General features: G+C 42.8%; 1 protein-coding gene across 1 annotated transcript in view; it reads right to left on the bottom strand.

The window, feature by feature from the left end:
- The window catches only part of CFAP68 (cilia and flagella associated protein 68), a 221,501-nt gene extending 206,389 nt beyond the window's left edge, over positions 1 to 15,112 (bottom strand). Inside the window, exon 1 of the mRNA XM_086958850.1 lies at positions 15,072 to 15,112. The gene's annotated coding sequence lies outside the window, so the exon portion shown is untranslated. The remainder of the gene's footprint in view (positions 1 to 15,071) is intronic.
- Between the last annotated feature and the right edge of the window lie 302 nt (positions 15,113 to 15,414).

Consider the following 15,414-nt stretch of genomic DNA (forward strand, 5'->3'; position numbering starts at 1 on the left):
AGAGAGGGAGACAGAAGAAAGCATTGAAAGTGATGTGCCACAACTGAACGAAAACAAAAGAGCGTTCAAAAAAAGCCCAAGCACAGTGCAAGTTAAACGACTCAGAAAAGGAAATAAATGGCCTAGATATGTCAAAAGATTAAGACTGCGTTTAAAGAGAATTAATGAAGAACCAGAACAGGCAGATGAAATAACAAGTCAAACTGATCAACCTGCGATACAACCAAGAAGAAGAAGTCCACGACTAAAGAGACTGAATAATAAATACAAGGGCCCTGAGTGGACCTACATTATCCTGGAAGAATTTGAAAATCTAGACATAAGTGACGAAAATGATGAAGAATTGATTACTGATCAAACTGACGAAGAAGTGAGACCAACATGAAAATCGCACAGGGTAAATCTGTGTAGCAGTTACAAAGAGGGGTTGAATCTCCTTTAGACAGAAATGGCTGATCATACTGTTAATGGAAGACCGAAAAGAAATTGTTTAAAAACATGCTGCAAAGTATGTTTATGTAGTGTAGCAATAGTACTTATACTTTGGATAGGAATAACAATAGCTATTCCTTACATGATGAGTAAAAACACAAACCGGTACCCTACTAATCAATTGCCAAAAGACACTGAAGAGCTACAAACTAGACATACACCACAAAGAGTAGATACACAAGAGAGAGCACTTAGCCTTAGACTAACAAAGGTAGACTTAGAAACACCAGATGAGGAAGGACTGCATTATAATAGAATCAAAAACAGAACTCATCTAAATGTATTTGCAAACCTGTTAGTACACTATGCAGAAGCAATGGAAATAGAAGACTGCTATGTCTGTATGAAGCTGCCTACTTCGGTAGCTGAGGGTGTGGCCTACCACCATTTACCGCTAACATATGGAATTTCCTGTAGTGTTTTAACTAGTTTATTTTACAAGAAAGGACCTTTACAGTATTACTATTCTAACTTAGATGTGATCTTTTCTGAACTTCCTGTATGTAGAAACCTAAACCCTGTACATACCACTAGAGATGTGGCACGTTATATGAGTGAATATTTTCTAACTGTAGGTAAAATAAATATAGATGACGCACACAAGAATAACTTAACATGCTTATTACAAGAAGAGGAGAAAATATTTTATAATATGGTAGAGAAAAGAAGAGAGAGTTTCCAAAAGAAAGCAAATGACAAGAATCAGAAAATTCCTAAATGGGCTGAAAGCATAGGGAGCACCTCAAATGGTGGGGCTAATGCTGCTATGTTGCTTGATTTCGAAAAGAAAGGGAAACTTTGTCTTCACAGAGAAAGAACCAGTTATTATAACAATATATTCATTGGTTCCAGTGAATGAGAACACAATTACAAGGTAATTGGGTGTTGGGGTTTCAAAGATGGGTCAGAACCTGTGTTTCCCGGAATTTATTATATATGTGGGAACAAGGCATATTTCAAACTACCAGATCACTGGTATGGAAGCTGTTATTTTGGTATTGTCTTCCCAAAGATATACCATGTGGGTAAAATCACTGGAAGCAATGAAAGAACTAATGAATTAGTACGTAGTAAAAGAGAAAGTGTTGGTGAAATAGTAGACAATATTTTTAGTGCATTGATACCTACAATGGGAGCGGCTCTGAATACACACCGAATCTGCAAATTGTCAACAGTGGTGGATCGGTTATCAACTGACACTGCTGGAGATTTCCTAATGGTCAATACCGAATTGGTTGTGATCAGATCTATGGTTCTACAAAATCGACTTGCTCTTGATACATTATTGGTAAAAGAGGGCGGAGTCTGTAGAATGTTAAAAGCGCAACATTGTTGCACTTACATACCAGACAAGAGTGTCGAAATTAAAGGGTATGTGAGAAATATTACTAATTTGGAAAAAGAGCCTAAACCACTGGAGGTTGATAGTGCATGGAAGAGACTTACTGATGGTCTCTCCGCGGTGGGTAGTTGGTTCTCTAATCTAGGTAAAAGTCTTGTGAGTAAAATACTGATGCCAATAGCGGGAATAGGTTTATTAGTATTAGGAATAATAATTTGTTGCAAATGTCGAAAACATAAAAAGAAATATTCTGTGAATAAGCGAGGAGTGAAAAGGAATATTGAAGAACTCGAATTGGAAGAACTGAATAGTCAAATATATAAGAAAATGAAGAATTCACATAATAATATATAAGAAAATGAAGAATTCACATAATAATAATGAGAAAAAGCAGAATAGAAAGTTTGAAGAGATTGAAATGGGTGAAATGTGAGAAGTTGGCATCTGTTTCATTAATTGTGATGATATAAAATATCATCAAAGAGGGGACTGATGGAGCAAGGATTCGCACGAAAGTGACTTGCCTGTATTCAAGAACCTCGAATAACGTTAACGATTTAACCAATATGTTTGTTTTACTAATCTGCCCCTCTTTCTTCATTATTTGGGTATCTGACTGAAGCTTGCTTATGTGTTTTCTAATCCTAATACGCTTGCAAATAAAATGGCTCCTGCTACGTGGGAATTTCTACTGTGCATGCGTCTGTCATACCCACGTGACATGACGTACTCGCAGCTTTGGAGGGAATCTGTTGCTTCTGCGCACTAGAGATAATATGGCTGCTCTGTGTTCTTAAATGCGAGAAGCTTGCACTGCTGCTTTTGCTAAGCTGTTTGTTCTGCTTAATCCTAATGCTATAAGTTTATTATAAAGTAATGGGTATAGTGTAGAGATTCATGGTATACAGTGTATTCATTTTATTCTGTGTCCTAAAATTGTTTCCTTTACTTTTCATGTATCGTAATATTTGGGCCTGGGAGGTGCTATTTACTTCATCTTGGAAGCCTTTTCCGCGCATGACAGTCTGCAGCAAGAGGATGAACTCTGAGTTATTAAACTCAAGCCAAAGACAGTCACAGCCAAGATGCGCCTGGGAAGAAGACTTCTGACCCGGCTAGAAGAAGCTAAATTGCATACAATGTATTTGTCAATAGAACATCCATTGTTAGGTGAAATACAGATGTCATGGGAGTGTAAATTGGTGGGACGAGAAGGAAAAATTAATATTCAACACTGAAGTAACAAATTGAGGTGGTGTGATGACCTCTCCTCCTCTTTTGTCCAATAGAAATTGGGGATCCTTACACTTGCAACATTTGGGTTTGGTACACTGACCTGGAAAACAGTATAACTAGAGTAAGGTTAGCTAGAGAAATTGTCCAACTTGTCCGAATAGCTGACCTGTCACTGAACCAACGCACTCAATAGGTGACTAAGAGCAGAGGGCTGCGGAGCCCTCTGTCAGACAGACTCGCTGACCCAATCAGGGTTCGGGGAAAGTGAAGTGCTGGCGAAGCACTTTGCTGGTATATGCTATAACCCAGTCGGGTTCTGGCCGATTCCTTGCAGAGAGGGAGTAGCGCAGGCGTTGCAACTGAACTGCGGGTGCTGGTCTTAGCCTTTGATGGTCCTGTCCTGATCCAAATCTGGTCTACCCTGTCCTGATTTCCATACTGCCTATTGGCCTACTGACGACTGTATTCTTTGGGATTCTTTCCTGTCCTTTAACTGACCCGTGGCCAGGGTTGGTCTTCACACCATTCTAGGTAAATATAAATCTGTGTGGGTAATTGTCATTATAACTTGTGCCTTTTTCTTACCCTCCCTAATTTGCAAAGCTTTGATTATATATGTTCCCTTTCTCACCCTTCCCTTGGTAACGGAAAATTCCTGTTTCCTGTTTATTAGCGTGTTCCTTTTTCTTACCCTCCTTATAGTTAAATGCTAAACGACTAAGAATTGCACAAATGGTGTCCTTTTTTCTACCCTCCCTTGAAAGTGATTATAAATTTGACTAGTGTGTTCCTTTTTCTTATGTTCCCTTAGTTATGCAAGTTTCGATATTACATTGAAGTTTCCCTTTTTCAAACTATCACTTAATTACGAAAATGATTGTCCTAGTATTTTGTTCCTTTTCCTTACCCACCTTTAGTTAATGGTGAAACTCTGTTTTGATAAATAGCCTGTTCCTTATTTTCCTTCCTTTAATTCAAACTTGGTAAATGGTTGGCATAATATATCTTTTACATAGTTATACCCTGTTCCTAATCTTGGTTATCGATAGTCTAATTGCTTTTAATTTGTGGCTTATGACTTTTGATGATGATTAGATAAAGAGTTTAAAACTTCCCTGAGTCTGTGGTTATTATATTGAATGCAAATGTTGTGGTATTTTTGACTGTTTGCCTATTATTCTAAACTCCCTGATCTATTGTGGTCAATAGGTACCAGTGACAATGATTGGTAAGTCAATGGTATAGGCATTATTGAAATAAAATAGACTGTTAGTAGAGTGTAGGTTACCCGATTGAGTACATATGGTGAATTGAATTATGGGCCCAGGTGAGTATTGGTAAATTATAGTCGGGTGACCTGCGCGCTTTATCATGAGGTCATCTTCGATGTAAGATATGGGGGTCTCAGTTGCGTGAGATGTACACAGCCAGTGCAGAGTCTTGCTAGCTTTGTCCCCCAACTGGTATATCCGACTGCGCTTAGCTAACCACACTGCCCAGTCTTCCTGCATATGTTCTTGTCTTAGAAGTGTCTGTGTATGCAGAGAATCCCCCCAGATTGAGTTCTCTGTCTCGGTAAGATAATAATATTCTATCTCGGCAATACGAGATTCCGGGTTCCAGATGTTTTATTGGAACTTTATTCTCTTTTGTTGTAACTAATGATCTCGCTTCTAAGGGTGGCTTTCAAGGCATCCCAGAGGATGCTTGGGGAGTCAACCAAACCTTTCACCCATTTATTGGCAGCCTGTGTGGAAGTCACTGTCCTGCAGAGACCAATGACTCAGGCACCACTATGTCACAGAATGCGGAGGCCCCTAGGCGAGATACATCTGAATAGGGGAATGATCTGACAGGCCTTGAGCTAGGATGTGTTTAATGAGTACCTTATAGCTCTAGGTAGAGGGGAGTAAGAAGTCAACGAGACAAAAGAAAGTCTTATGCGCATTGTAAAAGAACATAATTGGGATTCTAAAGGGTGGTGTGCCTGCGGGACACACACTGGACCCTATCTTCGCGTCCAGCAACAGAGTCAAATACAACCATGCCACAGAACTCACCTAGACTGACAACTCCATTGTCCACTTCACCACCACAGGATCATCCTGCACCACCTCCAACCCTCCCAGGACCTCCTTCCGCAGCCAGAGCAAAGTGACACAAACCCAATGGATGGATGCTCTCAACACCACCTAGCCCGATGCCATATACAACCTGGAACAAGCAGTTGCGAACTTCAATGCCTGGATCACCAATGCTGCCCACTGAGTCGCCCCCATCAAATCAGCCAAAACCTGCAAATCCACCAAACAAGCCAGCTGGTACACACTGGAACTCAGCACAATGAAGCACAACTGCAAACAACTGGAGAGAAGATGGCGCACCAGCAGAGACAATACAGACCGAGCAAACTATAAATCAGCCCTCAATAAGTACCACCAGCAACTCAAAGGCGCAAAAAAGGACGCCCTTGCACATCGCATCGAGGCAAGCACCAACCTCATTGAGGAACTCTTCACCATTGTCAGAGAGTTCTCCTGCCCAACAGCCACGAGAACATGATTCCTCCTTCACCGGAACTCTGCAATGTTCTAGCAAATCACTTCCACAACAAGATATCCACCATCTACAGCAACTTTGAGCCCCAACCCTTCGATCGCCTCAGCCTACTTTCTCCAAAAGAAACTTCCCCAGACCAAGATCTTACAGCATGGGAACAGCTCACCACATAGAACACCACAGCTAACATAAACTCCATCCACTCTGGAACACTTCCCGACCCCTGTTCCCACTGCCTCTAACCTAGGAAGTAACGAGATCAGCCATCAACTCACAACCATCCTTAGTGCATCCATCACCACAGCAACCTTTCCCTTGCATAGAAACACACACAAGTCAGACCTCTCTTCAAGAAACCCTCTGCAGACCCCTGAAAACTCCAAAACTACTGACCCATCTTGCTTCTCTCTTTTCCCACCAAAGTCCTGGAGAAGGCAATTAACCGGCAGCTCACCGAACACTTGGAGAAAAACAACCTGCTAGATGTCTCAAGGGAGATGCGCTCAGATGGATGGCATCATTCTTCATGGGATGTATGCAGAGAATCAGCTACCTGCCGTCACCTTGGAAGCCACGAGCACCATCCTTCAAGGTTCATCCCTCAGCCCCATCCTTTTCAACACCTAAATGATGCCTCTAGCTGACATAGTCAAAAAGCACAATATCAACATCATATCCTACGCTGACGACAACCAGCTCATCCTCTCGCTCTCAACACAACCCACCACCATTAAGACCAACTTCCACAATTTCATGAAGAATGTCGCACCCTTGATGAAGGACAATGGTCTCGAAGCTCAACACAGACTAGACCGAAGTGCTCATCTTTGGCAATAACGCCTCCCTCCTGACTGACACCTGGTGGCCAGCTGAACTCAGACGCACTCCTGCACAAAAAGACCAGGCCCACAACCTCTTCATCATCCTGGACAGCAAACTCACCATGAAATGACAGATCAACACTGTCTCCTCTGCCTGCAGCCAGACTCTCTGCATGCTTAGTAGAATCTTCAAATGTCTCCTCCTAAGCACGAGAAAAACAGTCACTCAAGCCCGAATCACCAGCTGTCTGGACTACAGCAACGCACTGTATCAGGAACCACCACCTAACTCATGAGAAGGCTCCAGAATATACAGACTGATCCTCAGCCTGCCCAAAGGGACCCACATCACCCAACACCTGAGGAACCTCCACTGGCTCTCATTCAGAAAAAATGCTAATTCAAGTTACTGACACGCCTACAAAGCCCTTCATGACCAAGGACCAGTATACATGAAGCACTGCCTGAACTTCTACAAAACTATCCAGAAACCTTCGCTCTACATCCCTGGTCCTCACGCAGTCACCGCATCTCCACGGAAGCCACAGCGGAGGTCGCTCTTTTTTCCACCTCACTGCCAAGTCCTGGAATGCCCTCCCTCTCAACCTCCAAACATCACACTCACTGATAGACTTCAGGAAGAGACTCAAGACCTGGCTTTTCGACTAAGTCCAACAACCTAGTGCCTGGATACCCTCAGGGGTAATAAGCTACGGTCTACAAGTACTGACTGATTGATTGATCTAATTTCTCTTAATCGTTTTGGAGAAGTATTTCACAGGACTGGACAAGATGCTCCAGGAGGGGCCTCCAGAACTGGACACAATTCTCCAGATGAGAAACAGAAGATGTGCTAGTGATTCTTTTCCAGAAGTGGGTATGATGCTCAGGCTTAGTCTCCATATTTGGGTGCTTATATTCGTTTATAGAGACCCTAGGTCAGTGATTCTTTTTGGTCAGGAAACATATCTCCAGGAGCATATGCTAGTGTGACTCACAGCATAGCACCAGTACAATTGGGTGTAATTGTGTAATGAGTGCTTGTGTACTTGGATTATAGTTGTATCCCAGAGCGCTATGCTGCTTGCGCATAGCCCACCGGTTCATGAAGGTGCAAGCATTAGGCGTGCCAGTACCAAAGTAATCAGATATGTTCTCTATATCATATTAAATACCATAGAGGGACCTGCAGAGCTGTTCAAATCTACCAGCAAGCTTAAAACAGTAACACTGTGCTTCTGTCTCTTACACTTCATCATTCAACACATACTACGTGCTGCGTCCCTGTAACCAGGACGAGTGGCCTCCACCCCCTTCACCCCCATACGAGCCTGTAACATGTAACCCCTCCCTCTTGTTTCCACAACTCTCCTACCCCTACATGGAACAGTTACGAGGAGCGGTACAGCTGTGATGAGGAGGACGCAGGTATCAGGCCCTTTAACTGGTCTGGCAGGAGAGTCGAAGAGGAGGAGTCCAGCACCGCCTTAAAGGACGTCTGCGAGAACGTACAGGTGTGTTTATACACCGGAGGAGCGGTCAGAGAGTGGAGAGGTGCGGCGTGGAGCAACAGTGAAGGAGAGTTCGGAACGAGGAAAGAGACGGAGGAGGAGACGCGGGACATCGCGGTTGCTTAGGAGGAGGAGACCCAGGACACCGCGTTAGCGTAGGAGGAGACATGGAGAGCCCACGGCAGCGGAGGAGGAGAGGAGAGGACAGGGAGTCGAGGAGGACGAGAGAAGAGAGAGCGCAGAGTCAGAGACCTGCAGGAGCCCAGCAGTAAAACAGACGCCAGGAGGCCAACAGTACCACGGATCGCCCAGCCGCTCCCCAGGAGGGGCATGGCTAAGCGAGGTGCGTGAACGTATAGCGGGCTGGGTTAGAAGGAAAGGGAAGGGTAAAAACGCCCCTTGAGCCCTTTTGTAAAATAAGGTTTCCACATCCCTCACAGCACTTAGTTGCATAGAGCACTGGGTTTTCCTCACTCTCCGTCCCCGAAACTGTTAACCTTGCAAGCATCCCTCCTGATACTTCCCTCTCTTGTCTTTTCCCACCGGCGGAGACGGGGCCACAACGGAGCCGGAAGAAGGAACCAGGAGGAGGAGTTCGACGATGAGAAGAGAAGCAGGCGTGCTAGGAAAGAGTCGCCAGGAGAGAAGTCGATCCCCACGGAGAACAGTTCCCAGGAAGTCCTGTACCAACTTACTTTTTCATCAAATAAAGCCTGGGAGTGCTATTACTAAAACACGTCTCCTGCCTTTTCCTGCCCCGCATGTTACAGTCCCATACACGACAACCGGCGCTCGGTGATCATCACGCACAATGTGGAAACACTTCCCACATAGGATCAAAACAAAAACAACATCCTTCCTACCACATACAATAGATGGTGTAACGTGCTACTCATGTAGGCAAGATCTTCAGCGCCCCACATAGGGGTAATAAGTGCTATATAAATGCAGCAGGACAAAACAATGCAAAGGCATATTATTCTGAATTCCCATTCACAGTATATCTGAGCTGGTGTTTGAAATGTTGAGAGTAAATGATGCAGTATAATGTTGATGTGTGGTGGTTTTGAATGGAAGCTAGGAAACGGATAGAGTTGGAGGGAGGATGGAGCAATGGCAGGAATTACCTGCTGTTGCTGTAACCTGATTGCCGAACATGAATAAAGAAATTACCTCCAACCGGAAAGGCTCCAGACTCTAGTATAAAGACCCTGCTCTACAACTGCAACATTTTTGGCAACAAATGCCCTGCTTGAAGATGCAGCAAGACTCTAGTGGCAGTTGGGAGCCTTTCCTGGCAGAGAATGTGGTCTGTTGTGCACCATTAAATCTACTGGGAGGTGACATCAGCTCAGGCTACTCAGTGAGTCCAGTGAGAAGGGTGGGCAAGGTTTTGCAAGAGCAAGGAGCCAGCTAAGAGGAATTATAAACTGAAGAGATATGTCCTTGTAAACAGCACTTAGCTTAAGGATACTTGGACATCAGGAGGCAGGGTAGTAAGCTGATGTTTGAAAGGAACAAGTCTGGAAACATTAAAGAAAGACTACCCAAGGTCTCCTGATTAATTTAGGAAGAGAAGTACGGCTATCTCCAAGTACATTGCAGATAGAAATTAGATTAGACTCTGCTGTTCAAGAATATACTGTGTCCAAAACATGTCATGAAATAATGGGAAGACAACACATTGCCTGTCTGGCATTTGTCCAAATAACATGTTAAAATATGACATTCAGTTACTTATTCAGCTGAATTATTTTGCATTCATAGAGTTTTTAATATTCCATGTACTTCTGTTAAGAAATGTTTCTTGTTTCCCAGTAACTGTGAGGTTGCTAAGGTTGGGAAACACTTTGGTTTATGATTCTTGTGTACTGACTTATACCATATTGTTAGATCTGTTAGTATTAGGGTGGTCTTCCCCCAAACTTTTGCCTCCATCCTCCAGTTTTGCTGATTTAGTTTTTGATAGCATTAGGACTCTATACACTTTAGCACTGCTAGCCAGTGCTAAAGTGCACGTGCTCGCTCCTTAAAACATGGTAACATAGGCTTATCCCCAATTGGCATATTTAATTTACTTGTAAGACCCTAGTAAAGTGACACTATATGTGTCTAGGGACTGTAATTGAAATGCTAAAAGTGGACCCATAGCACTGATTGTGCTACCCACTTAAGTAGCCCTTTAACCATGTCTCAGTTCTGCCATTGCAGCCAGTATGTGCAGGTTTTAAACTGCCATTTCGACCTGGTGAAGTAACTTTTTTGCCAGGCCAAAACCTATCTGGATAGCCCAGAGGGCTGGGTGCAGTGTATTTAAAAAGAGGGACATGTCATTTTAAGTCTTCCCTATCCTGGTAGTGAAAAACTCTTACATTAGTTTATCACCTCTGTAAGGTCTATGTATTACTTTATTACATTTAATAATATATAAGTTCCAATTGGGAGCAGGTACCCAGTTCATGTTGGCAGTCTTTGGAATTCTAATGAAGAATCCTAACTTATGGTGAAGTCCGATTCTAAATTGCAAATTTGAAAATGTCACTTTTAAGAAAGTTGGTATTTCCCCGCCTTAGCTCTTTAGTGCCTGTGGCCTGTACCCTGGTCACATGACTTTATGTAACTGACTGTTGAGCTTTGTGTATTTCTCCTAGACAGCTACACACAATAGGCAACTTAGGGGTGCCTGGATGGGCCACCACTGGCAGGATGGGGGGGAGGAGCTATGCACAGCCCTACTTAAACTTGAATAGGCTGAATCCTGCCTCCACACAAAGGGCTGTATGTAGTTTGTCTGGAGCCAGAGCAGTGATGGGAGGATACCTTGGGATTTCAAGGTGAAACCTCGAGAAGTCTCTCCCCCATTTCAAAGGCACAACTGGGAATATTCCATATATATCATGATATGAAGCATTCCTACAGTCTGCTTCCTGGGGCATAAATGGCTGTCTATCACCAACGCAGGCACCCTTGCACCACGGTGCAAGGGTGCCTGCATGGTGCAAGGGTGCCTGCATTGAAAGCAGGATTGTTTATGTGCTGTAAGGGACACCTGTGCGATAGAATGCGGCACACTTGGAAAGAGGAAAGAATTAGGCAAAATAAACATATGTATCCTCCTTGCACCTCTGGTGGGGAGGCGTATAATTCTAACACATTGAAGATGTCACAACTTTTTCAAGTACTGTTTTCAGAGGACGTGTTACTGGGTGCTGATCAGGTACCTTCGTCGGCCTGGTACTTGGCCATGTTGGTTTGTGCCCCATTACATGTAAAGGGGTGACCCTGTAACCCTCAGAACCTGGGCGGGTAATAAACTAAATAATGATGGTTCCGTCGGACCGAAATACCTAGTGATTTAGTATTTCAATGATATTTCTTGTAAACTTTGTCCCTAATCAGGATACAAAGATAGTGATACTTATATCAGCACAATCAAACACACTGACCATAAAGTAAAAAATGAAAGTACATTTTTACTCATAAACTCTCATATTTTGAAACACAACTACTTCAGTTGCTGTCCCTAAAACATACTTAAAACATACATGACACATAGATTTTGTGCAGCAAATAATACACGATTAAAACAACAAGTAAAATTATTAATTCATATACTTATTGGCAGCGACAACTATATATACAATAATCTGGTAGGTACATCAATTTAATCTTGGTTCCTAAAAGATTTTGAATAGTTGAATAGTTGGTTCGTGTAAGAAGGGATTGCATTGACGCACATGTTGGAGATTAATCAAGTATGAATTATTGTTACTGTACTTTTCTTGTAAGGGAAAGGATGTTATTTGTTTGTAAGAAATGGAGGAGTGTAGTATTGTGTGTTGTCATTCCCTGTGTATATGAGCAGGTGTTTGGACTGATGAGAAAGAATGATGTAATACAGTGTTCTTCAATCTGTGGGGCACGCCCCCCTGGGGGGGCGCGACACCTTTCCAGGGGGGGCGCACACTCCACTTCAATCTGACCTTTGTTCCCTGCGAGATCAATGGGGCAGGAGGTGCCGTTCTTTTTTCATGTTAACTCTCCCAGGAGGAGGTTAATTCACAGTGCTGACAGCTTCAGCTGCAGTAGGAGGCAAGGAGTCTCCTCTGCTAAAACCAAAAGCAAACAAACAGACACGCTTTGGGTTTTAGCAGAGGAGACCCCTCGCCTCCCACTGCACCTGAAGCTGTCAGCTCTGTGAATTAACCCCCTCCTGGGAGAGTAAGGTCTTCCCAGAACGGAACAACATTTCCAGAGAAGTTTAAGGCATGGGCTCTGGCCCAGGGCCCCGGCCTTTCAAAGGGGGTGGGAGTTTGGGGGGGGGGGTTGAAAGAGCCAGCTCTATTCTACAGAGTCCTACCCTCATGACCTTGAATCATTTTAAAACACAATGTTGTAAATAGCGCTGTTTAATCATTCATTATTAATGTGTAAAAGTCTATTACAGACATTTTGCGGACAAAATGTGTTTATGCGACATGTGGCATCCATATAAAAAGTTTATTTTAGATCAATACATGACCTCACATATGAGAAATAGAAGGGTGTGACAGATTATTTACAGTAATATTAGTGAACTGTTGCTGTGTTACATACTGAAACCACACATCACTATCCCTGAATATCCAATGTACACACATTTAGTATTTGACCAAAGAAGGCATGAAAGAGCCGAGACTAGATCATAAAATCAAAGCTGGTCCGCACAGGGGCCCCAAAAATACATTTGGCCCACAGGCCCCAAAATCGTTAAAACGTACCTGAAGGTTTCTTTTAAAATTACACAGGCAGGCAAGCAAAATGCCAGCCAGCCATGTGTTGTTTAAACAGCTTGCAAATTGCTAAATATGGTTATAAATAAGAAGTATGTATTCAATTGTAATGTTAACGAGCTCCCGGTTCCCCCTTCTTTTTGTTAATTTATTTGTAATGTGAATTTTCTATCTTTGTTTCCTTTTATTATCAGTCATGGATTATTCATGCAGCTCTAGAAAACAATTAAAAGTTATTTCTATTTATATTTGCTGTTCAAAGTATGCACAGACAAGTGCTGAAAATACAGCTTTAGGTGACTGCTTATTTTTATACCATCTGAGACATCAAAATAATGAGCTGGCAACCGTAATCATGAGACTGGAAGTTTGTTGATGGATCAGCACATTATTTATTTCCTCCACCCGGATCCCTGGTTACGGCCATAATATCAATAGTTTAACACATTTGAAACCCTACGCTGCCGTCAATAACATGCTGAGTTACTTCAAGTGTCTGGGAATGCACCCTGCATTCAGACCACTCACTCTTCATTCTCGCCCTTCACTTTCACTCTCACCCAGCACGCACACTGACCCCGATGCACTCACACCATTCACCCACTTACCCTTCAGTCACAGTGATCACTCTGCACTCACAGCGATCTCAATGCGCTCACACTGATCACCATGCATTCACACCATTCACCCGCTCACCCTGCACTCACACTGATCACCATGTTCTCACACCATTCACCCACTTACCCTCCACTCACAGTGATCACTCTGCACTCACAGCGATCACAATGCGTTCTCACCAATCACCATGCACTCACATCATTCACCCGCTCACCCTGTACTCACACTGATCACCATGTTCTCACACCATTCACCCACTTACCCTTCACTCAGTGATCACTCTGTACTCACAATGCACTTGCGCTTTTCACCCTTACCTCACCCTGCAGTCACACGAGCACACTACTCAACCTGCACTCGTGACACTTCACTCACCTGTCCCCCTCACTGTTCAATTTGCAATCTCACTCCATTAAGCCCACCACTATTGGGTTCTCAGCACATGCGGTATTAAAGACGAAGTACAGTTCAAGACTGGATGTGGAGCACAACCTGAGGATGGCGGAAGCAAAAATCCATCCACAGATTGACCGTCTCTGAAAAACAGGCACTGTCACATTTATGTTTGTGGTGTTATTATCAATCCATGTCATATGTAAAACAAAGCATCCTAGTTAAAACAATTTACACACATTTTATCTTGGAAAGTGGTGTTTTGAGCTGTGTAATAAGCCTCTGTCATTTCACCATACCCACCCACTCACAAACCTACAGTTTACTAAACACTCTTATTGTATTGAATGTTATTCGCTGAATATGCCCGGAATGTGAGTGTGGCGGTACAGTCCAGAAATTTCTGTCAGGTGGTGGGGGGGGGGGGGGGGGGGGCGCAACATCTAAAAAAAATCTGCTTGGGGGGCTCAACCAACATAAGTTTGAAGACCTCTGATGTAATAGAATGTTGGTGTGTGGTTTGGAGAGGAAGCCAGGAGATAAAGAGTTGAAAAGAGGATAATGCTCGAATTTTTAATGAAGGAGAAATGTTAGGTATAATTTGTAGCTACACAAATCACAGGTTTCGCATCTAATTCGGGGACTTTGGCATGCTCGGATAAACAGAACTATAATATGGCACAGGAACACTAAAAACTTCTTTTCCTTTTTCTTTACTCTTCTTTCGTCTTTCCTTTCTTATTTTCTCTATCTTTCTCTTTCCCTTCTTTCTCTTTCACTTTTGCATTTTTCTATTACGGTTATACTCTGGATGGCGCTGAGTGCCTTCTGTTTTGTTCTTCCTTCCTCCCGGTCATTATCATATCTACCATATTTACCATGTTTTGAATGACATGCTTGTCACTTGATTTGTTGCTATACTGCATTATCCTTGATTCCCATCCCTTGTATCATTTGTCACTGTATTTATTTCTCATATGCCTTTTTAATACCAATAAACCTTTTGAACACAAAAAAACTTAGGGCTGAGCTAAGTTCACATGCTTTTGATATTCTTCAAAACCCTATTTTAAATCATATTGAAAAAAATAGTCACACTTTCCAGTAAAACATAAAACTTCATAAAAGTTAAATCCTGACCTGAAGATTTCATGAATGTGTCAATTAAAGGGCATTATGGATAGTAATTTAGTCAAAACAAGTGTTTATCGAGTAATGAAGTTATGCAGCCATTCAGTAGAAATAAAGTCATATAGACAATCAAATGTATCACTGCCTCATGACTCAACTCTTGCCTGTGGCTTGGGGAGGATGAGAGATAATTTACCTGCTCCTGCCTTCCGGTGCTGACGATGCAAGTATTGTCCGTTGCCACGGCAACTAGTACACTATGATATCACAGAACAACTCGTACGTGCAAAGCGACGTGTAAAGTATAATATTGTGACGGCCATCTTAGAGTGGAATGTATCCTTGCAGTATATTCCAGTGCGTATATTTCACATGGTACCTTTCAAAGAGAGAGGTTTCCAATGTGTAATGTTTTTAAACACTAGCCTATTGAGTTGTTTGATCAACCCATGTATGCAAGGAAAGCATCGTTTCCGATTGCATAAATGACCGGTTTTGTTTCTTCCTTTGTAGTTTGCTAGATTGGGGAAAAAAGAGAA

This window comes from Lissotriton vulgaris, chromosome 2_1, assembly GCF_964263255.1.
Source record: "Lissotriton vulgaris chromosome 2_1, aLisVul1.2, whole genome shotgun sequence".
NCBI classification, from domain to species: domain Eukaryota; kingdom Metazoa; phylum Chordata; class Amphibia; order Caudata; family Salamandridae; genus Lissotriton; species Lissotriton vulgaris.